The sequence below is a fragment of the Aotus nancymaae genome, unplaced genomic scaffold, assembly GCF_030222135.1.
Source record: "Aotus nancymaae isolate 86718 unplaced genomic scaffold, 86718_ANA_hifiasm-v0.15.2.pri h1tg000006l, whole genome shotgun sequence".
Classification (NCBI taxonomy): Eukaryota; Metazoa; Chordata; class Mammalia; order Primates; family Aotidae; genus Aotus; species Aotus nancymaae.
In genome coordinates, this window is record NW_026988417.1 from 68,058,208 (window position 1) to 68,080,541 (window position 22,334).

A 22,334-nucleotide genomic window follows, 5' to 3' on the forward strand; every position below is an offset into this window, starting at 1 on the left:
ATGGCCATGTATAGAGTAGACATGTTTACATAATGGTGGGAGAGATGGCAGGTATGCAGTGTACATATTTATGCTACTGTGTAAATATGGGAGAGATGACGATTAGTGGGAGAGATAAGAGAGCCGTGGGAAAGATGACCATAATTCAGTGAACTCTGTAGTGTGGAACCTTCCATATCATTGGTGCCCAGTTCTTCTAACTGGTGCATCAGGCAGGATGAAAAGTGTTATTGGACAAGCACAAAATGTTATAAAAGTGTAAAAGAGAGTCATTCACTTATTAAATAAACACTTCTTGTATGCCTACTATGTATCAGGCACTGTCTTAAGCATACGTATATGGCTGTTACTTCTGGTTAGAAACTTTTAGAAAATGACATAAAGGAGTTGGCATGCTAGAGTTGGTATACGAGTTTCAGTTCATAGATTTAAACAGGCAAAAATGGGCCTGAGAGAATTCTAACATCAAAGTTAAGTCTGGCTGGAGATATGCAGATGTAAGGCGAGGCACAATGGTTAAGATTACAAAGGTAATCTTATAAGCCAAAACCACTGAGGAAAGGGCCTTTGGTGCTGGAGGGTTAGTTTGGAGTTAGTTTGATGCACAGTGAAGAGTTGTTGAAACTTTAGAAGTCCTATAAGCAGGTTGTCTTTGAGGGCACCCAAGGATAGGGAGGAATATTCTCAATACAACACAGCACTTCTGGTCACCAAAATGTGTGGGAATTTCTCCCCATTAGCAATCACGTTTCCAGCAGATTCTTCAGCAGATACCAGCTGAGTCTCCTCTAATTCAATTTAATTCTTATACTATCTACCTGAAGATAGTGTCAGATCCCACAGATTAAGGGCTCAGTCCCACAAGACTGCCCCTACTTCAGACAGCAATCCCAGGAAGTAGGTTGTTATCTATACTTCTGACCCACTGGCTAAAAGTCAGGATTACCGTTACCCCTTCCTTGTGTTCAATTAATTTGCTAAAGCTGCCCAGAGAATCCAGGAAAACACTTACATTTACCAGCTTATGTTCCAGGATGTTACAAAGGACACAGATGAATAGCCAAAAAAAGAGATGAATAGGGCAAGGTATGTAGGAAGGAGTATGGAGCCTCCATGCTCCCTCTGGCAGCCACCCTTCAGGAATCTCCATGTGTTCAGCTATTCTCAGACCTGTTCCTTATGGGTTTTTATGATGACTTCATTCGGTAGGCATAATTGATTAAATCACATATCTATATCTGTATCTATATCACAATATCACAGAGGAATTCACCTAGCAACGCTGTGTGGATTGCATTGGTGGCATCATCTGGAATGAGGCCTTGCAGCAAGGGAGTGATCATGGGAATGTAGAGAAAAATATGAATATGAGAAACATTGGAGGGTTAGAATATGTAACATTCAAGAGACATTTCCGTGTAAAACTTATGGAACTAGAGGACATATCAAGTGATAGTAAGAGACCAAGACATCATAGATGATTCCTGAGCTTCAAGCTTACCTGTTTAGGAGATTGAAGGCACCACTAATGAAAATAAGGATCACAGGGGAAGGATCAGATTGGCAGGGAAGATGAATTTTGGATATACTAGGCTTGAGATGAGAGCAGAGTATGCACATGGAAGTGTGTAGTACATCCATTGCACAGGGCTATTAATTCAAGCAAGCAAGGCCTGGGAGCAACTGTAGTAGGTCCTTGAAGGAGTGACTTTCACCTCTTAGATTGTAATTTCATTGATATCTTCATCTACAAAATCAGTGTTTCCAGCTGGAAGGAGGAAGAGTTTTGCAGCTGCAATGTAAATAGGGATTAGTGAGCTCCTCCAAAATACTGTTGGCTTCAGCACAACACAGAGCTGGCCAGAGACGAAACTTAGATATGCAGGCACAGTACCAGAAACAGCAAATGGACTTCAGGCTCTGCCTGTGATCCAAGAGACAAGAACTTAGGACCATCCAGGGGAAGTCTTGGAAAGTCACAGTTGCTACTGGCTAAGTTGGGAAGACACCAAAAAATCCCAGCAGAGAGTGAGATGTAAGGATCAGAAAATAGGGAGTTGGCCAAAATAATGGGTGTCAACCAAGCATAGTAAATTAAGATAATCAGACTAATTTTGCCAAATGGCAAAATTTTTCATTTGAGTTCACCTTTAAACACTGTATCTGGCACATAAATGCCAGCTGGAGGACCTCTGGTATTGTAAAGTTGCCAGTCAGTATTTGACAAAGATAATAGCCGAAGCCATCAGATGGGATGACATTGCAAAGGTGTTCTCTCGTATTTATGGAGTGGTAAGAGGAGTTAAATGTGAAGAAGACAGAGATAAAAGAAGGACCGAAAGGATGCAGTATTTTTGAAGCAGAGGAAACAGAGTTCACAGCCAACTCTTCTAAGAGACCAAGTAAAGAGTAATATATATTTTCAGCATGTTCATAGCACTGTGCTAGGTGTAAGAAAAGTCAGATAACATGGGTTCTGCTCTGCTGAAGCACTTTTTCTTGAGCACAAAGGATATATGAAAAGGTTGAAGGGTGAATTGTGTTACAGATTATTAAAGTAAATGGGAAAGATTTCCACTTCTGAACATGATGGAGTACTGGAGACCAGATTCAACTTTCTACTTTAAACAACTAAACAAAAAATAGATCACAGACAAAATATATGAATCAATGGTTTTCTAATATTGGTCAATAGGCAGTAATTTCTAACAAGAAAAACAAAGTAAGCCCTACAATTGCCTCAACTTGATACCTAAACAGAGTTTCCAGGCTAGTGTTCAGGAAAAAAGAACCTTGGCAGAGCCAGGCAAGCTTCCTGAGTTGAGAGGCACAGTTGAGAATTTTAAGGTAGGCAAAAGCAGCTAGGATTCTCGAGGCAGAATACCAGGGATGCAGAGAGAGAGAGAGAGAGAGAGAGCTCCAGAAACTGAAGAGGATTCCTTTCAAGTCCAAAGCTGAGTACTGATTAGCACATGCTTATGTAAAAACATCACCAGAAATAAATTAACAGGACAATTTCTACAGTAATTCAGGACTGAAAATAATTCATGTTTCCAGCAGACAGAGGAAAGAATCCTTGTAATACATAAGGCATTAGGTTGAGTACTCAAAAGGTATTGCATAAGTAGAGGGACCAATTAATAAAAGTTGCTGTCATCCTCACCAAACAAAACTTACCTACAAGCTGAGAGTCAAAATGTTTCCAAGTAACTCAAGCATGTCGCAGAACAAAGTTCAAAAACAGTAGAAGTAATCAAAAAAAAAACAAACAAAAAAAACACCAAGTTAACACCCAACACCATCATCACAATGTCTCTCACCTAATAAAAAATTGGTAAATTTGAAGGCAAAGTAATAGAATGTTTTCAAAAGAAAATAAAACAAAAAAACAAAATAACAGAGCAGCAATGAGTTGTTGGACAGCTTCAAGATGCCTAGTACACATGTCCTCAAAGAAACAGGCAGTGCAGAAAAAATATTTGAAGACATAATGGCTTATATTTTTCCAAATCTGATGAAAACTATAAATTTAGAAGTCCAAGAAACAACAAATTCAAATAAAAGAAATAGGAAGAAAACTGCATCAAGACACATCTTAATGAAATTGTTTAAGGCCAATGGGGTGGAGGAAGTCTTTACATCAGCCAGAGAGGAAATAAAACCAAAATTAGTATAGAGCAACAAAGATAAAAATAACAGCAGAGTTCTCAATGGAGACAATGCAAGTGGGAAGAAAGTGAAGCAACAGCTTTAAAGTACTGAAAGAAAACAGATATTCAGTTTAGGATTCTATATAATAGAATTCTATTCTATTCTATTCTTCTGGGTATAGAATATATATATACATATACATATATCTAGAATATATATATTTGAGACAGGGTCTTGCTCTGTCACCCACGCTGGAGTACAATGGCGCCATCTCAACTCATTTCAACCTCTACCTCCCGGGTTCAAGTGATTCCCCTGCCTCAGCCTCCCAAGTAGCTGGAACTACAGGTGTGCACCACCACACCCAGCTAATTTTTTGTATTTTTAGTAAAGACAGGGTTTCACTATGTTGGTCAGGCTAGTCTCAAACTCCTGACCTCCTGATCCGCTCACCTCAGCCTCCCAAAGTGCTGGGATGACAGGCATGGGCAACCACACCTGGCCACAGGAATATATTTTTAAAAGCAAAGGTAAAGTCTCTTTCCAACATCACAATCTGAAAGAATACACTGTCAGCAGATAAGCAATGCAAGAAATTCTTCAGGTAGAAGGAAAGTGAAGCCAGATGAAAATCTGGATCTAAACAAAGGTATGAAGTGCTCCAGAAACTGTTTTTTTTTTTTTTTTAATAAAAATAACAATAGTGTGTTGTGACCTTTTTAACATATATACAAATAAAACATAGTAGCAAACAGCTTCTAAATAGCTTCTAATTATTCCCACCTTCTAATGTAATCCCCTTTCCTGGTGTATAAGATAGACTAGAGACTTATTTCTAATGACTAGAATATACCAAGAATGGTAAGATGTCAGTTCTGAGATTAGGTTATAAAAGACTGTGACTTTCATTTTGCTCAAACTCTTTCCCTGTTTCTTCCCGCTTGCTCACTTGGATGAAGCAATCTGTCATTTTGTGTACTGCCCTATCTGGAAGCCCATGTGACAAAGAACTGAGGGTAGCCTCTGGCCAATAGCCATGAAGAAACTGAGGTCTTCCATCCAAAGGTCACTAGACCTGAATTCTGCCAACCACCATATGAATGGGTTTCTTCCCCAGTTGAGTCTAAAGATGACTGAAGCCCTGGTTACACCTTGTTTGCAGCTTTGTGAGAAACCCCGAGAGAGGATCTTGCTGAACTGCTCCCAAATTCCTGACCCACAAAAACTGTGAAATAATGAATGTTGTTTTAAGCTACTAAGATTTGAGATAACTTGTTATGCAGCCATATACAACTGATACATGAGGAGAGGTGAAATGAAAGTATATATGAAGATAAAAATATTTTTCACTTATTTTTTACATGTCTTCAAAAGATAATTAGGTGTTTAAGGTAAAAATAATAACAATGGATTATGATTCCCAAATGAAGAAGTGAAATGTATGACAATTTTTTTATTTTTGATGACAAAAAGAAGATAATTGGTTCTATGAGACAGGGCTAGGTATGAAGAGTGGAATTGCAAAGGAGTATGAGAAAACATTTGTAGGTGATGGGTCTGTTCATTATTGATTGTGGTGATGTTTTCATAGGTAGGTACAGATGTGAAATCGCATTCATTTTGTACACTTTAAATATGTGCTTTATTATACATCTGTTATAATTCAAAAAATATAAATAAAAGTAGAAGATATAGACAATAGAAATTTATAAAAGAGAAAGGTTGATGTAGGTATAATTATTACAAAAGACTTCACAGAGGACCCAGCAATAGAGTCAGGCTTTGATAAAATGGCAGAAGAAATGTAGGGAAGGAATTAAAGTGGAAATTCCTATAAATCAAAAACATAATCACTATTATTTTCAAGAGATGTTGATACATCCTGAGCCCCCAAATTAAGCCACTCGTAGTAGAACAATACCAAATTGCCTTCAAATGGACACTGTTGCTTCAGCAGATGACATTCATCTTTATGGCATGGCCTTCCCAGGCAATTTCCCTTTATTAATTATTCTGTAATAAGGCTGCATGTCTTTGCTCAGCTTATTTACGGCTACTGCATACCATAAACTTAAACCTTTACTGTTCTTTTTTAGGTCACAAAAGGCTAAATAAATCTATTAAAAAACAATACTGGCCAGGCATGGTGACTCACACCTGTAATCCCAGCACTTTGGGAGGCCAAGGTAGGTGAATTACCTGAGGTCAGGATTTCAAGACCAGCCTGAGCAACATGGTGAAAGCCCATCTCTACTAAAAATACAAAAATTACCCGGGCATGGTGGCACATGCCTGTAGCCTTGAGGCAAGAAAGTCACTTGAACCCAGGAAGCAGAGGTTTCAGTGAGCCGAGATCGCACCATAATTCAGTGAGCCGAGATCGCAACCAAGACTGCACTCCAGCCTGGATGATAGAGCAAGGCTCTATCTCAAAAAATATAAATACATAAATAGATGGATAGCAATACAAGCCATGCATAAGATTGTCACTACAATAAACTCGAAAACCAAAAATACTGGGAATGTTTCAAAACTGGGCAGATGACCTCATAAGGGATGTTGCTTCCTGGCGCTCAGCTACTCGGGAGGTACACACAATCCAAAACAGCTCTCATAAATGTGAGTGCATGCATCATAGGCCAACACAGTTATTACATAAATCTCCTCTCAAATTTAAATTTTTGGAAACTAAGGGCATACCCTGGGGTATAACTGTAAAGTGAAATACGCTTACAGAAGATTAAATATGACCAGGCTGGGGAAGTGTTTGTAATGTCGGATTAAGGATTTGGGGCTTAATTGGGAGCCTTATAAGAGCTGAAAAAAGAGAGTGACATTATGAAAGATGTCTTAAAGATTAGTCTAGAAGTCATGTGTAGAGGAGAATTAGGCAGAGTACTAATAGGCTGAAAGGTGATTTAAGAGCCCATCATCATTTTGGGGTAGATTGAGTGAGATGTAATGAGACTGAGGATAAAGGAAATTATGGTAAAATCCTGAACACATTTACTACTAATTAACATTTATTGAGTATTTTTATGTGCCTGGCACTGTTTTAACTGTTTACATGTATTGACTAAGTGTTAGTTAATAACTTAGTAAATGTCCCTTTACTACTTACTATGGAATGTATACCATTATTATCCCTACTTTACATTTGAGAAAACTGAGACACAAGAGAGAGCTAGTGAGAATCCACATCAGCATTTGAATGGGGCATTCTGGCTTCAGAGTTTCACACATGCTCTGCACCATCTCAAGCATTCATTCATTCTGTATGAGTCCTATGAGAAGTACTCAGAGTGCCATTAAAGAAGGAGCCCAGGCCAAGAGAGACCCTGAGTGCATTCACTTTTCTCCATGGCTACTACCTTAGGCCAGGACAGTCTCTTCTCTCAGCAACAGCCCCTAACAGCTCTTCCTGTCTCCAGATGTATTTTCCTCCATCAATCAGTTTTCTGCCCTCACCAGAGTGATCTTCCAAAAGCATCATGCTGATCACATCACCCGTTGGTTCAAAATCATTGGGATTTAAAGTTCAAAGCTCATACGTGTCTTACAGGGCCCTACATGATTTGGTCCTGGATGATTTTTTTGAGCCTTGTCTCTCATCCCTCTCCGTTTTGCATCCTAAGTCCCAGACATAAGGCTTCATGTGTTCTCATGTCTGGGATTTTTGACATAATGCTTTTAAAGTTGGAAATGTTATTCCCCCTTCCATCCACACCACTGTTCTTCCTGGACTGACTCTTACTCATGCTTCCCATCCAATCTGAAAGGTCACTTCCCTCGGAAAGTCTACTCTGACACCCTGACCCACATCTGCTGTAGGCCTGCCTCCCCCCGCGATGTGCTTGGACAGGCCCCTGTGTTGTCACTAATTATACCACATTCTAACTTCATGCTCTGTAGTGGCTCACTCTGCCGAGTATTGGTGCTATGAGGGCAGTGACTGTTCATTATTTTATTTCCAACACTTAGCATGATACCTGGTACCTAGTGGGCTCTAAATAATTTTTTAAATTGACGAATAAGTGAGGATTGAGTTTGACAGGACATAGAAAAGAAAAGTGAGAAAGAAATCAAACTTTTTTCAACTACATTAAATCTGACTGGTGCTATTGGCAGAATCAGGATACATTTAGGAAAATTGTTTTGGAGATGGGCAGTGGGGAGTTGTTTGTGTAGATTGACCTGTTGGATTTGGTGATAAAATGCCATCCAAGAAGAAATGCATGCCCTGTGTACAGCTGGAATTATGGGATCTGGGACTCATTTGAGAATGAGCCTGGAAATTCAGACTTGCCAGTTCCTGGAGATTTTACTACTTTTCTCTTAGGGAATTTTGCTCTTTTCCCTTTGCTCTATAGTTTTTATGTAGACTGATTGATTGTTTTATTACAGTGAAACAGAAATCAAAATTATTACCAGACCCACTCCTTTCCAGATTGTGTGTATAGTCATACATAGAAAGCAGAATTAATTTTCTCTGCATCTTTCAGAAAGTTTGCTTGTAGATTTTTGGTTTGTTGTTATTGTTGTTGTTTTCTGAGATGGAGTTTCACTCTTGTTGCCCAGGCTGGAGTGCAATGGCACAATCTCAGCTCACTGCAGCCTGCCTCCCGGGTTCAAGCGATTCTCCTGCTTCAGCTTCCTGAGTAGCTGGGGTTACAGGCATGCGCGACCAGGCCCGGCTAATTTTGTATTTTTACTAGAGGTGGGGTTTCTCCGTATTGGTTAAGCTGGTCTCAAACTCCAGACCTCAGGTGATCTGCCTTCCTCAGCCTCCCAAAGTGCTGGGATTAAAGGTGTGAGCCACCGCACCCAGCCCTGCTTGTAGTTTTTCTATGGTGCTTGTACTTGCTTAGCTAGTGAACAAAAGAGTAGGTTTCAGAGAGAAGAGCCAAAGCTGAAATGCTTTTAATTCAATTATATAGCAAATATAAATGCTATTTCTGATTTTTCAAAAAATAACTTTGGCTTTTCTATATATGACTATTTGATAAGGACTTAATAAAAGGTAGGTTTTCTGGATGAAGACTTGTGAATACAATTATAGCTCCCTAGCTACACCGGGCCAACGTGCTTATGCTTCAGCCTGCAGAGACCTGACTCACAGCTGATAAGTGCATTTAGGGTGAGGTGGGAACCTGTCATGTTAAAAGCAGCCTCTGAGCTACAGAGAAGGTATATCCATAATCTGGCTGGCAGATAGTCCCTATCAAAGGACATGTTGGCATCTAGCCTATGGCCTGAAGAACAACACACCCATTTCCTTCTGGGTAACTATATGAAGAATGTGTACATTTGGCTGGACAGTAAAAGCTCTCTCTCTCTGATGAATCATTTAGAAGGGTGTATGTGTGACAATATTTCACCTCAATAAAAATGAAGTGTTTTCCTTAATAGGCGTCATGTTTATAGGAGTAGGATCCTCCTTCACAAAGACCTTAGGGATTACTGGAATCGTCAGACATATCCGAGCCCAAACCCCAGCTCTGCCTCTTGTGAGCTGTTTGGCTTTGAATTAAAACTTGGATAAGGTGCAGGATAATGACAGAAATAAGGGAGCTGGTGTGATGACGGAAAGATAAGCCAGATATGTCAGATTTACTGACTTTGAGTGTAAAGCCCAAAGGACAAAGGACTGGAATGCAGGAGATAACACAAAGCTGGATATTCAGATTTCAGACTCATCTTTAAAATAAAGCTATGCGGCAGAGGTGACTCTGCCTCAGATGAAGCATGTGTATATTTAGGGTGTCACTGTATAATCCCAACATTGCCAGAGGGAACATAGGAATATATTAAAAAGTGCTTTATAAGGTTTAAAATGGGCAGAGTTATTTTTGAATATTTTTTCTAAGCAGTGACACTTATAGATTTATTCTAAATAAGTGTACCAAACGTAAAATTATTCTTTGAGTTGAGCTCAACAGAGCCAATCTTTATACAGCTTCCGCAATTCACCCTAGTTAGCTCATGTCGCCAGATTCTGTCCTTCCAGATTGATGTGTTTAATAGCATCTGTCAGCAATGGTTGCAGAGTAGCATTTTAATAGTTCCCACAGATTTTCATCAGAATATGCTGTACTCCAATCACAGTGCCCGTGACAACTCCTCAGTTGGCGTTGCAAACACTTTCTTTAGCAGAGGTGGCCATGCTGCAGGTCTTTGAGACAGTCGGAGATTGGTTAACAAATGAAACACCAAAAATGGTGTTTATGTGGCTGTGTGTACCCAAGTAGTGATTTATGTTATTTTCAGCACAGATGCAAACTCTGTGCATAAGAACAAGCTGCCTCTTTCTGGAATAGTGAATGTGTTAGGTAACAAAAGCATAAGAGAGTCTAGACTTTTAGGCAAATTAAAAGTCTAAAAGCTTCTTGCACAAGAGACAAATTGGAAGGTAATTAATTAAGTGAAATGAGGATTCGCCATGGAATTTCTTCAAGCATCCAGTTGCCCTTGTCACTTAAAGTATTTGATTAAAATTCATTACCCACAACATCTCTTACATAAAGCATGGCTCCCCACATTGATTTCAACTGATTTCATTCATTATGAGGAACATTTTTGCAGAGGGTATTCATTCCTACAAAATTAATAGGCTACCTTAATAACACCTGAACTGGAAATAAGATTTGTCCCAGCTTAGCTTTATGCTGTTCATATTTTGGTGTGAGCTACAGGCATGCATGTGTTACAGTAATCTCCCAATAATTGAGTTCCATTCTCTAGTCCCCTTTCTTTATTCAGAGAAAGAATGAATACACGGTTCCTATTCCCCTAGAATTGCCTGCCTATCTTTGACAATATATCAGGACTTAGAAAACATTCCATAAGAAAATAAAGCCCAAAGGCTCTCCTGGAGTCTCTGGTGATGAGTTAGGTCCTGCTGTACATTGTGGCTCCATCAGCTGCCTCCTTCCTCCACCTAATCCTAGTTTTAAAAATGACCACAGAGCAAAGAGTATCCCTCATGGGAAAAAGCATTAATAATCGGGGGTGCTGGATCTCACATGAAAATCAGCTTACCTAAAGACCCACAAAGCCAGATGGAGATGTCAGAGCTCCAAACTATGCCTCAGTACATCCAGCCTGGTACACTCAAGGGAGCAACCAACGTCATTCTCATTTAGATGTCTGTAGAGGACAATGACCCTCAGATTCTAAGAACTACATCCCAACACTGTAAGTTTTAAAAGCTACTGTTTAGAAGACAGTTTAGGAGGCAGAAAAAGAGCTGAAAGGCAGACATCATAATTAATGAAAACTTTACATTGGTGCATTACTTAATTACTTCCCAATCCCTTCCTTTCAGCATGCTTGACAAAACGGACCATCTGTGGGGAGAATAGGTGGTAGAAGAGAAAACATGACTATTCCACTATCAGAGGGCTTTATTCAGAGAGGTCAGGTGCAAAAGACATTAAGCATCAAAATACATGAGGGGTAAATGGGACCAAATTGCAACATTCAGTGGAAAGGTTATGTGAAATATATTAACAAAACAAATGTATGTTTTCCAGTATTCTTTCCTCCATGTAATTTAGATACCTGGGTTCCCTGTACAAAGCAGACACTACATATAGTTGCTGAATTGAACTTCAACAAATAGAAGTCTAATAGAATATTTAAAAAGTAAACAAAACAATGCATAAAATAAATAGTATAATAGGATACAATTCTAATCAGTGTGTGCTCGCTTATGCCTCACAGCACTGATAAAGGCAGGCCAACTTTTCTTAAAACAAGGTGTGGGTCCCCAATTGTTGTTGAATGCTGTTCTTCTGCTTCTTCGGCCTCCTGGAGCCATGCAGCCTGATGCATGTCATATCATGACTCATTTTTAAAACTGCCCCAGAAGTTTCTGAACTTTTTTTTTAATAAGGTGGAAAAATACAAACAACACTTATCTGGGATTTTGTCTTTTTTTCCCGGGTGCATCTGTGGGTGTGTGTGACAGCTTGGCTTTCCTGGGCATCAGCTTGGAGAGTACCTCTGGGACGCTGATGGTTCCAGCTGCCTCTTGCTTTGTTGAAGGATGTGGGAAGCACTCCATTCCTGAGGCTCACAGCTGATGCCATGAGGAGTAATCATCTCCCTCTGATAGTGGCTGCAAAGCACTTTTAGAAAATCATTACCAGATTACAAGAGGCGAGAGCTTTTGGGCCTAGGTTCCAATTAGACAGAGGTTAACATAATAGCCTCATATTTATTGAGCTGTTTGTGTCAGGCATTGTGATTAGCTCTTTACATGGCCTATCATTTATTTATATTGCAAGTAACCTGATGCCTTAGCTCACAAGGTATATAGTGTTTATTTAACAGGACGACAGGAGATAGGCATCCTAGGCCTGGCTTATGGATCAACAATATCATCAAGGAGAAAGGCTCTTTCTGCCTTTCACTCTCATCATTCTTAGTGGGTTTACTGGCATCCTTGGCTTCACAAGATGGCTGCCACTGTGCTAGACACAGTTGCGTTAAAGACAGGAAAGAGGAGGAAAGAATAGTCCCCAAAAGAGTTCCCCGTTCTTATATATTGCTTTTGTAAAGAGGCAAACACTTTTCCAGATGTCTCATAGCATATGCTCCATCGATGTCATTTCACAGAACTGGGGCACATAGACACCCTTAGTTACAAAGAAGGCAACAAAGAGCATTTAGCTTGGAAATGGATTGGGAGTGGCTATTGGATTAGCCAAGCAATAGTATCTGCCTTAGATGGATTATTTATTTAATTCTTAAAATATCCATTTGAGTGGAGATATTGTTGTTATTTCATGTTGGTAGATGAGGAAGCAGAATAATTAATGAACTTGTCCAAGATCACAAAGCTAATAAGTGGTTTCAACCATTGCAGGTATCTGTATGGCTTGGTGGTTAAGAGGGTGAGAGATAACTCAAGGTGTACTACTGCTTAGTCCAAAGTATACTCCTTTCTAGTTGTGTAGCTTGGGATATTATTTAACTTCTTTGTGCCTCAGCCTGCTCTTATAAGATGGAGATATAATACTTCCAATAAGTTTATTGTAAAGATTCAGTGACTTATTACTTGTAAAATACCCAGAATACTGCACGTAATAAGCATTAGAAAAGGATTACTAAGAAGCCATGATACAAGCAGCTTTGTTTGTAATAATCCTGAGCTGAAAATAGCCTAAATGCTCATCATTAATAGAATAGGAAAAAATTGAGGTATATTCATATGATCAAGTACAATTTATCAATGATAAAAGATGAGTTAGTAATACACATAGCAACACAGGTGAGTCTCACAGTGAGTGAAAGAATTGAGACAAAAGAGAATACATTGTACAATTCTATTTATGTGAAGTTCAGATACAGACAAAACTAATCTATTGTGTTAAAAGTCATAATGTTCCATCAGAATAAGAGTTACCTTTGGAGAATTAAGTGTTGAGAGGACATGAGGGGGTGTTCTGGGGTGCTGAAAAAGTTCTGCATCTTGATCGTAATGGTGGTAGCACAGGTATATGCATGTAAAAATTCATTGTTTTATACAATTAAGATGTGTGCATTTTACTGCATGCAAGTTATATTTCATTTTTAATAGTAAATAAAAACAAAGAAAAGAAACCATGAAGTATACCCATTCATGCTAACTGGCATCTTTGGTGAAAATGCTTAGAAGAAAATGGTGGCAAGGAGCAAAGAAAGGGGCACATCAATATTATATATTATTCACCTTCTCTTAGAAAGCCTCTGATGCCCTCTCCCCTATCAGAGGAAACACTCTCTAAGTTTGAGCCATTTTCCCAGTTATGGAGATATGTTTGCACTGGAGCCATCTTTACTCCCTTCCCTGTTCCCTGGATGTCAGCAATGAACTTTGGCAGTGAAGCCAACATGAATACAAAGCATTTCATGAACATTATCCTGTAATTAGTCAAATTGCCTACTGATTCACCAAAAATAAGGCCAGGATACATTAGCCTGGGATGCCCCTAGAACTGTCCCTTCAAAGGCAGAGTACAATGGAGCTGAACACTTAAAGGGCTCCAGCTCTCTGGGGAACAAGGAGTCATGGATAGTGCTATTAACTGATGTGGAAACATCAGGAAAAGAAGTAGACAAGTGCATCAGGCTACAAGAGCAGCCTCAGTCATTTGGGCAACTCTAAACCTAGAAAAGATCCTCTGAAGAAGAGATTCAGAATCAAAACAAGGCAATATTTGGGCTTTGTTAAATTCTGATTATTGCCAGGGACCTTAGGGTATGAGAAATGACTTGACAGCACTTTGTGCCTATAGGAGGTGTGTAGAAGGGTATGCCACCCCTCGACTAGGCAAGAGATGCCTGAATTTTACAAACACCCAAACTCAAAGACTTTTTTTCTTTTTAATCCCATGAGAAATCTTTTTTTTTAGTTTCAGTGAATGAATGAGCAAACAGGAGAAGTATACAGGTGGTAAACTAGTCCCCAGGCCAGCATTTGTGGCCTGCAGGCACAGTAGTGAAGGTATGGAGGAGAAATCACCACCTTGGCTCTGGAGAATCAGAGTGTCTGTCTTTGTTTAAAGCTGGTCACTGGCAAAGCATTCCAAGTGCTGAGTTTTCTCCCTCCTTTCTGCTTGGAAATGCCTAAAAATCCTGCCAGAAAAGTGAGGCATAGAGAAGGGAGACTGCCCAGCACAGCTGCCTGGGAAGCATGTCCAGGTCAGTCTCCATCCTGGCTTCCCGTGGACACAGCCCCAGTTTTGGCCTATCCTGCCCCAGCAGATCCCTTGTCCCATTAGCCTTGGGTCTGCAGAGGGTTACCCTGCGAGTGGACTGCAGGGCCCAGGATGGAGTGCAAGCTGAGCCGTGGACACATCTTAATTTGTAAGTTACATATTTAGGTATGCTCTGTGTGGGCCTCTGTGTATACTCTTGCCCTGGGTCCCACAAATGTTGGGACCGGACCTATGAAAGGAAAGTACCAGAGAACCTGATGTTGTCCTTCAGAAAATCCCCTTCCCACTCCCCACCACCCATGCCCATATCCACCTTCAACCACAAAGTGATGCAAGAGAAGCTACTTGCCCTCCTACATTGTCTCTCTTTCTTTCCATGGCCCTACCCTGAGAAACTCCAATACGGGGCATTTGGGATTTCAGACATTCGTTGGCATCCTTGCTCAGCCTGGCCTCCTCCTGGTGTGCCCACCATAGTCCCTCCCAACCTAGAAGCAGTAAGTTTAAGGGGATCATTGGACTGACAAAGACAGATGTTGCTTCTAAGGAAAAAAAAAAAAGAAAAATGGTATTTTTCTCCCAGGAAGTACAGCATTCTTCACAAATGTTATTCTTTCATTAGAATTCACAGCACCCGCTGGGAGCCTGCTGATATCATTAGTACTGATTTTATGGATGGAGAAATTGAGTCATTCACCAGGTCTGCAGGTTGTGATTTGGTGGCTGGAAAACAGAAGCTCTTTCCTCTTTTTGGATTGAATTATGTCTCATTTTCATAAGCAAAATACTCAGGAGAATATGGCTTTTCTACTTCAAACAAGTATCTTCTTAGACACAGTTTGATGGCTTTGGGGCATACACATTCTGTCTTGACATATGATAGCTTTCAAATTCCATATGGTTGGACCACACTCTAATTAGAAATGGTTTTGCAGATGTTAGATGAGCCTTCTGGAGCACTGGATGCCATCAGCAGACCCCATCGAAGAAACACTTTCTCTGTGACAGGCACTTTCTCTGTGCCGGGCATTAAGACACAAAGAACAAGTTTAGTTTTTATTATTAGGGCTACCAGCCTAAACGTGTACAAGCATGGAGAAAGACTGTGGCTCAATATAATATGTGCTGCCATTAGAGTCTGTGAAGTGAGGTGGCTGCACACAGGAGGAAGGATGTATCAAGTTGGAGAATATTTCATGGAGAAGGTAAGGCTCTGGATTTCTCAGAACTGGGATGGCAAGAGGGGAGACATGGAAAGCAGAGTCAGAGTAGAAAGTGCTGTGGTGCAAAGGCAGGGAGGCAGATGGCCATGGGATACTTCGGGAGCTCACTGTGATTCAGACTGACAAGACCGCAGTGCTCATGAGAGGTAAACTGGAGTGATTATGAAAGGTGGCATGTCTTGTGCCAAGGAGTTCAGGTTTTATCCCAAGGACAGGAGGAAGTCTGTGATCATATTAAAGGGAAGGGGAAGGATTCATGCAGTCTGATAACTTTTAAAAAGTCATTCTAGTTGCCAACACTAGGGAATTTACTAGGGATAATAGAAGCAAACTGGTTATTGATTGCCTCACAAACATGGAGCCCAGACTTCAGACACACCCTTACATTTCCCAATTCAATACCATAGAATCATTAAAAAGCTGTTGGTTAAAAGTTAAATGGCTTTGCATTCAAGCTTCACTGTACCATGTACTAGCAGTGTGACCTTAGGGAAATCACTGAACTTTTCTGAGCCTAGGTTTTATCATCTGTAAAACCAAGATAACGCTGATGCCTACCTCGCAGAGGTTTTATTTCAATTAAATGAGATGTTGCATGTGAAGTGCTCAGTACACTTGTTAATATATATGTTAAACAGCCCCTCTGGCCTTTTCAGCAGCTCACTATGGTGGCTGTAACAGGTGGAGAAACTGGTAGCAATTACTCAGCCCAAAGACCTTCAGCAGCTGTGGGGCCTCTGCCAGGCAACCACAGGCATAGCTCCCAGCTGACCTGGCAGCAGCAGGAAAGGGCTTGACTGCATTTTGATCGAGTTTCACCAAATTTGCCAAAGCTTTGTCACATGTTTTCTCACGTGCTTGACAAGCTGAGAGCAGGGAAAGACATGGCCAGGGGCAGAAAAAAAGAATGGGTGAGCAACACAGAAAATCAGGCTGTCTGAGACTCTGCCACTGGCCCAGGTTGCTACTCATGGAATCCAGGGAAAGCTGACAGAGTTCACAGCACTCACTGCCCATACTCCTGACACCCAGTCAGGTCAAGAGGCACAGGGGGCAGATTCTCTACCCTACAATGCCTTTAACTCCTCTCAGAACTATAAGAACTCACCATGTCCCAGCAATCAGCCCCCATATCCCTCCTAGCAGGTCTAGAAACTGAGGACCAAGCCAAACACTAGCTCTTTTAAATATCAAAGAGATGTAAACTATAATAGTGGCCTCTCCATAGAGGACAATACACATGGAAACAAATAATTTTCTGTCCAACCAAGAATCTGTTTTTCTTCAGAGCAACAATCTGTCAGCTATTCTTGCAACAAAATAGCTTGAACCTGACCAAACTTCAGGTACCACTGCTATTTGTAAACTTACAAGTAGGAATAGAATGAATTGGCCATCAGGCTTTTAGGCTGCACATGTAGGCTAAGTGTAAGAGATGGCCTTCCCTGATTCTGTCCCTCTCAGGTCTGTGGGCCTATTACTGCCCAGGCAGGGCACACCATCTCTGGCAACGTCACTGTGTTTTGAAACAATGCTTATTCACCTCTAACTGAGAAATTAATGGATTCGGCTTCTTCATTCTATTTTCTCAAGGAAATACTAAAACTAATTATTTTCTTCAAAGGAAAGTGGCTGTGCTTTGGGTGGGAAGGTATATGGAGGCATGAATTTTTTTTTAACTTCTTTAGCTGCCCAGTCTCACATGGGCTCCTCATCGCATTCTCTATGATAGTGGTTGCTAAAGTAAGTCCCAGCAGCCTTTTTGAGGCTGGGACGCAGGGCATTAGTGGGGGTCACATGCAGGAGTTCTAGTTCTGACTCTGTCCCTGCACAGTTCTTTCCAGGTAGACACTGTCCAATTCGTCCTTTTAGTGTAAAGTCAGTTGCACCACTTCCCCTCTCTGTCTGCTCCCTCATTTATCAAATGAAGGGTTATACTCACCTATTACTTAGGCCCTTTCTAGCTCCAAAATTTCCTTGAAATCCTGAGAAAGTGTACATTCATACTGTTTTGACTTCCTGCAGAGACACAAGTTCTACAGTGATTCTGAATGTTGAAGCTTTAGCCCCAGTGTGATGGTATTTGAGGATGGAGTCTCTAATTACTCCAGGTAATTAGAGTTAGATGAGATCATGTGGCTGGGGCCCTTATGATGGGATTAGTGCCTTTATAAGAAGAGACATGAAGGAACTTGCTCTCTGTCTTCACTCACATGCCATGTGAGGAAAGGTCATGTGAGGACACAGATAGAAGGTGATCATCTGCAAGCCAGCGAGCAGGCCCTCACCAGAAACTGAATCAGACAGCACTTTGATCTTGAGCTTCCCAGCCTTTACAACTGTCAAAAATAAATTTCTGTTGTTATGGCAGCCTGAGCAGACTAAGACAGCAAGCATTCTCTAGGAAACTCATGGTGCCTTAGCCTTGGCTATCTTTGTGTTGGAAAAAGACCCACCCTCAGGAGTCAGGGTATTATGGAATGTACCATCAAATAAGGCAAAGCGGAGGCTTCTAAAGCCTCGTTCAAATGAAGATAACCAAGATTGTCACACAATTTCATGCCTTGTTAGTTTGATAGGAGCAGAAATTGCCTGAACTTGACTATAAAGTTCTTTAAATAAGTACTCAGTAGATAGCTATGGGAAATGAATGACCACTTCCAATCCTCTTTAGAATCAGGCAGGGTAGGAATTATAAAAGCGTATTAGTGAGCTTAAACAAGAAAATAGATATTTCCAGCAACAAATCCAATTCCCAGAGCTTGTCATTTTCAGCACTATAATGATTTCCATGGTATAGCTTTTAGCTCCGCTGGAAATGACAATGCAAGTGTCACTCTGAACATCAAATATCTTAAGTGGCATCTTGTGCATTCTTATTCTTTCAGGAGCAATTCAAATGTCATCTCTTATATGACTTTTCTAAATGTCATTCGAAAATGACATTTGTATATTTTTACATTCCGTGGTATCAGTACAGAATTTATTAATCTTTCCTCAAGGTTCTCATTACAACTTGGTTTTACTTTTATATAGCACTTATCCATCATATTACTGGAAGTTGAGTATGAGCTCTCTGAGGGAAAAGCTCAATAAATGCTTGAATGAATGAATGAATGAATGAGTTGGTTCTCTTTGTAGATGACTGATTCCTCATTTATCTCAGGCTTCCAAAGACTCTTTGACTCGAATAACAGACTGAGGCTCTCTCTACCTCCATCTGCCCATCTATTATATCACCTATTATATGATCCTATGAATGGTAAATGGTCTCATTTTTTTGTCCTTAGAATCTTCAGTTAGCCATGACAGCTACCAGGATGCAAAGCCAGTAAGCTCCAAAGGTCATAGATAAGATCCCATGTTTTAATAATATTTGTCCCAACTGTTGTTTTATCCATATATCAAAGATTTCTTGATCTGTATTCATCCAAAAAGTGTTGACAGTTCACAGCTGCCAAAAGACCACCATAACAGCATGGAATAGCACGTGACCTAAGTTGGGAGGTCTGTCCTCTTCTTTATCAGGAAATTAACTCTCCTGAAGTTTATGGTCTTGATGAACTTCTTTTAAACAAAATAAAGCCAGTTATTTTGATGGTAATCCAAATGTTAAATTCAGAATAAACTCTATAGCACAGGCTTCCATCAGCTCCTGAATCTGCTGAGTGGCAAATGATAATGTAAGCAGATTTTATCTTAGTACCTGAATGTTTCCCTTTTGATCTTTTCTCCCTTCCTGTAACTGGCATCTAGGCCATGTTCTATTCCTTTTGAATATTGATTATGGTTGGCTTTTACCTATTTGACGCTGTCAAGGAAATATCCTTAGGGTACATAGAGTTAAATAGTTGAAGACTTACCTAGACATCAGTCATAGGCATATGTCATGTTGGAATGAAAATGAGTGAATCTGATCTTTAAGCAAGAATCTTGCCCTCAAATAATACCAGGTAGGCAGCCCTCCCTGAGGAAGCCATGATAGATGTGGCCATAACTAAAGTGACATGTGGAAAAGAGTGGAGAGATGTTGGAGTATTCTTGAATAAGGTTCTTGGGTTAATTCATTTTTCCACTCTACCTTCACTTCTCCCACAAGTCCGTATTAAGCACTTACTATGACCTAATGCTGTCCTAGGCTCAGGGGAAACAGCAATGAGTAAGACCAGGTCACTGTGCCCTCACTGAGCTTCTGGTATAAGAGAGAGACAGTAAGTAAGTGAATAACTAAATATGTAATTTCAGGAAAACACTGTGGTATTGTGAAAAACAAAAATGAACAAAGAGTATGGCATTTCCTCAAAAAATTAAGCAAAAAATTACCATATGATTCAGTAATTCCACTTCTGGTAATATGCCCAAAAGAACTGACAGCAAGGACTCAAAACAGGTATTTGTGCACCCACGTTCATGGCAGCAATTTTCACAGTAACCCAAAGATGGAAACAGCCCAAGTATCTATCCATGGATGAATAGATAAACAAAATGTGATACATACATACAGTGGAATATTATCCAGCCCTAAAAAGGAAGTAAATTCTGCCAGATGCTATCACATGGATGAAACTCAAAGTCATTATTCTAAGTGAAATAAGCCAGTTATAAAAGGACAAATATTGTATGATTCGACTTATGTGAGGTACTTAGAGCAGTCCAATTCATAGACACAGTAGAGTATAGAATGGTTGGTTGTTTTTTCACTATTCCCATGGGGAAATGGGAGTTGTTTAATAAGCACAGAGTTTGAGTTTGGGAAAATGAAAAAGTTCTGGAGATAAGTAATGATGGTTGCACAACAATGTGCATCTACTTACTGCCACTGAACTGTACACTTAAAAGTGGTTGTAATAGTAAAGTGTTATGCATACTTTACCATAATAAAAATTCAAAAAGTATTTTTTTAAAAAATGGACAAGGGGCTAGAGTAGAAGAGATTTAGTTAGACTTGTCTGAGAAGACTCCTTTGATAAGAGGTGACATTTGATTAGAGACCAAAGTGATGACGAGAACATGAGACGACATAGAGAAGCAATTCAATTCTGGATTTTGTTCTAAGTACAACAGAACACCTTTGAAGGGTTTTGATCAGTGAAAGGACAGAGCTGATTTGCTTTTATAAAAGATCATGCTGGCTGCTAAGTGGAAAGCAGACTAAAAGGGAGGAAACCTGGGGGCCAGAAGACACTACTGCAGTTGTGTCAGGCAATCCTTCACATTGCTATAAAGGAATACTTGAGGCAAGGTAATTTATGATGAAAACAGGTTTAATTGGCTTATGGTTCTGCAGGCTGTACAAGCATAGCACCAACATCTACTCTGATGATGGCCTCAGGGAGCTTTAGTCATGGTGGAAGGGGAAGTGGGAGCAGGCACATCTCATGGTGAGAGTGAGAGCAAGACAAAGTGTAGGCGGGAGGTGTCACATGCTTTCAAACAGCCAGATCCTGAGAGAACTCACTCACTACCATGAGGATAGCACCAAACCATGAGGGATCAGCCCCATGACCAAAACAGCGCCCACCAGTCCCCACCTCCAACACTGCAGTTTACATTTCAACCTGAGATTTGGAGGGCACATCCAAACTAAGCCGCCATCCAGGCTAGTGACTATGATGGCTCAGGGGATGTTGAGATAATAGCGAGAGAGTGCAAAGTGGTTGAATAGGGATTATATTTGCAAGGTAAACTCACCGTGACTCACTGATGGATTTGATGTGGGATGTGAAGGAAAGAAATGCATGAAGGGTGACATATTGGTTTTTAACTGAGCAACTTAGTGAATGGGTCTGCCATCTACTAAGATGCAAATGACTAGGGGAAATACTAGTCAGGGAATGACAAAGGGATATGGGGAGGCAATCAAGACATGTCTTACCTAAAAAGTGAAACCATAAACCCCATGTCCAGGAAAGTACTGGCACATAAAAGCCCTTTATTAAATAATCATTGAATGAGTCAGTGAATGAAACCAAATGTCCCCATGGTAATGCATAAATACAGGGAGGAAGAAAGGAAGAATGGAAACTAGCTCTAAATTTTACATCTGAAGGAGTGCATTTGGCAAATGATATGATGGTAAGGACCCAAGGCTACAATTTCAGACAATTGGGTTCGAGTCTCAGAAAATATTTCCAAACCTCAGATTTCTCTTTCTAGTTTTTATTCCGGGACCTCTCCCTTTTTCTTCCTCCACAGGAAATGTGTTCACATATTTATTTGTCCCTGCCAGCAGGCCCATAACCCTTATATCCCTGTGCGTAAGTGCAAATGGATAGCCCTCAAGACAGGGAACATCCAATCAGTGAGCTCCTCAGCTGTGGGATGGAACGAGACTGAAGCCCCTCCTGCCAGTGACCACACTCACCACCAACCACTCCTTCTGCACTCCCAATGTCCACAAGCCCAGTGTTCCTACAGGAGCTGCTTGGCAGTCCAGACAAATTCTCATAAATCAGTTCCCCCAGAGGGTCTCACTCTCTGAGGACATGATTTTAACCAAGTTGGGGACAAGATTAGTTCATACCATACATTGGCTAGTCTTGAACTGACCTACTAATTGCTCTTACTGAGTTTCGGGCAGGTTTCTACAGAGACTTGCAGAGCAATTGGTAGGAAGAAAAAGTTAAAAGTTAAAAGTTGCCTTCACAACTGGGGAGGGCACAATGCAAAATGAGAAATACCTGGGAAAATGCTGTAAAATAGCTGTAGGGTAAGAGCCTTGCCTTTATTTCACATATTACTGTGTTTTCACATATTA

At 40.4% G+C, this 22,334-nt stretch overlaps 1 protein-coding gene across 1 annotated transcript in view; it reads left to right on the forward strand.

The window, feature by feature from the left end:
- Nucleotides 1-22,334, forward strand: part of PARM1 (prostate androgen-regulated mucin-like protein 1) — a 113,114-nt gene that overhangs the window by 54,828 nt on the left and 35,952 nt on the right. The window lies entirely within an intron of this gene.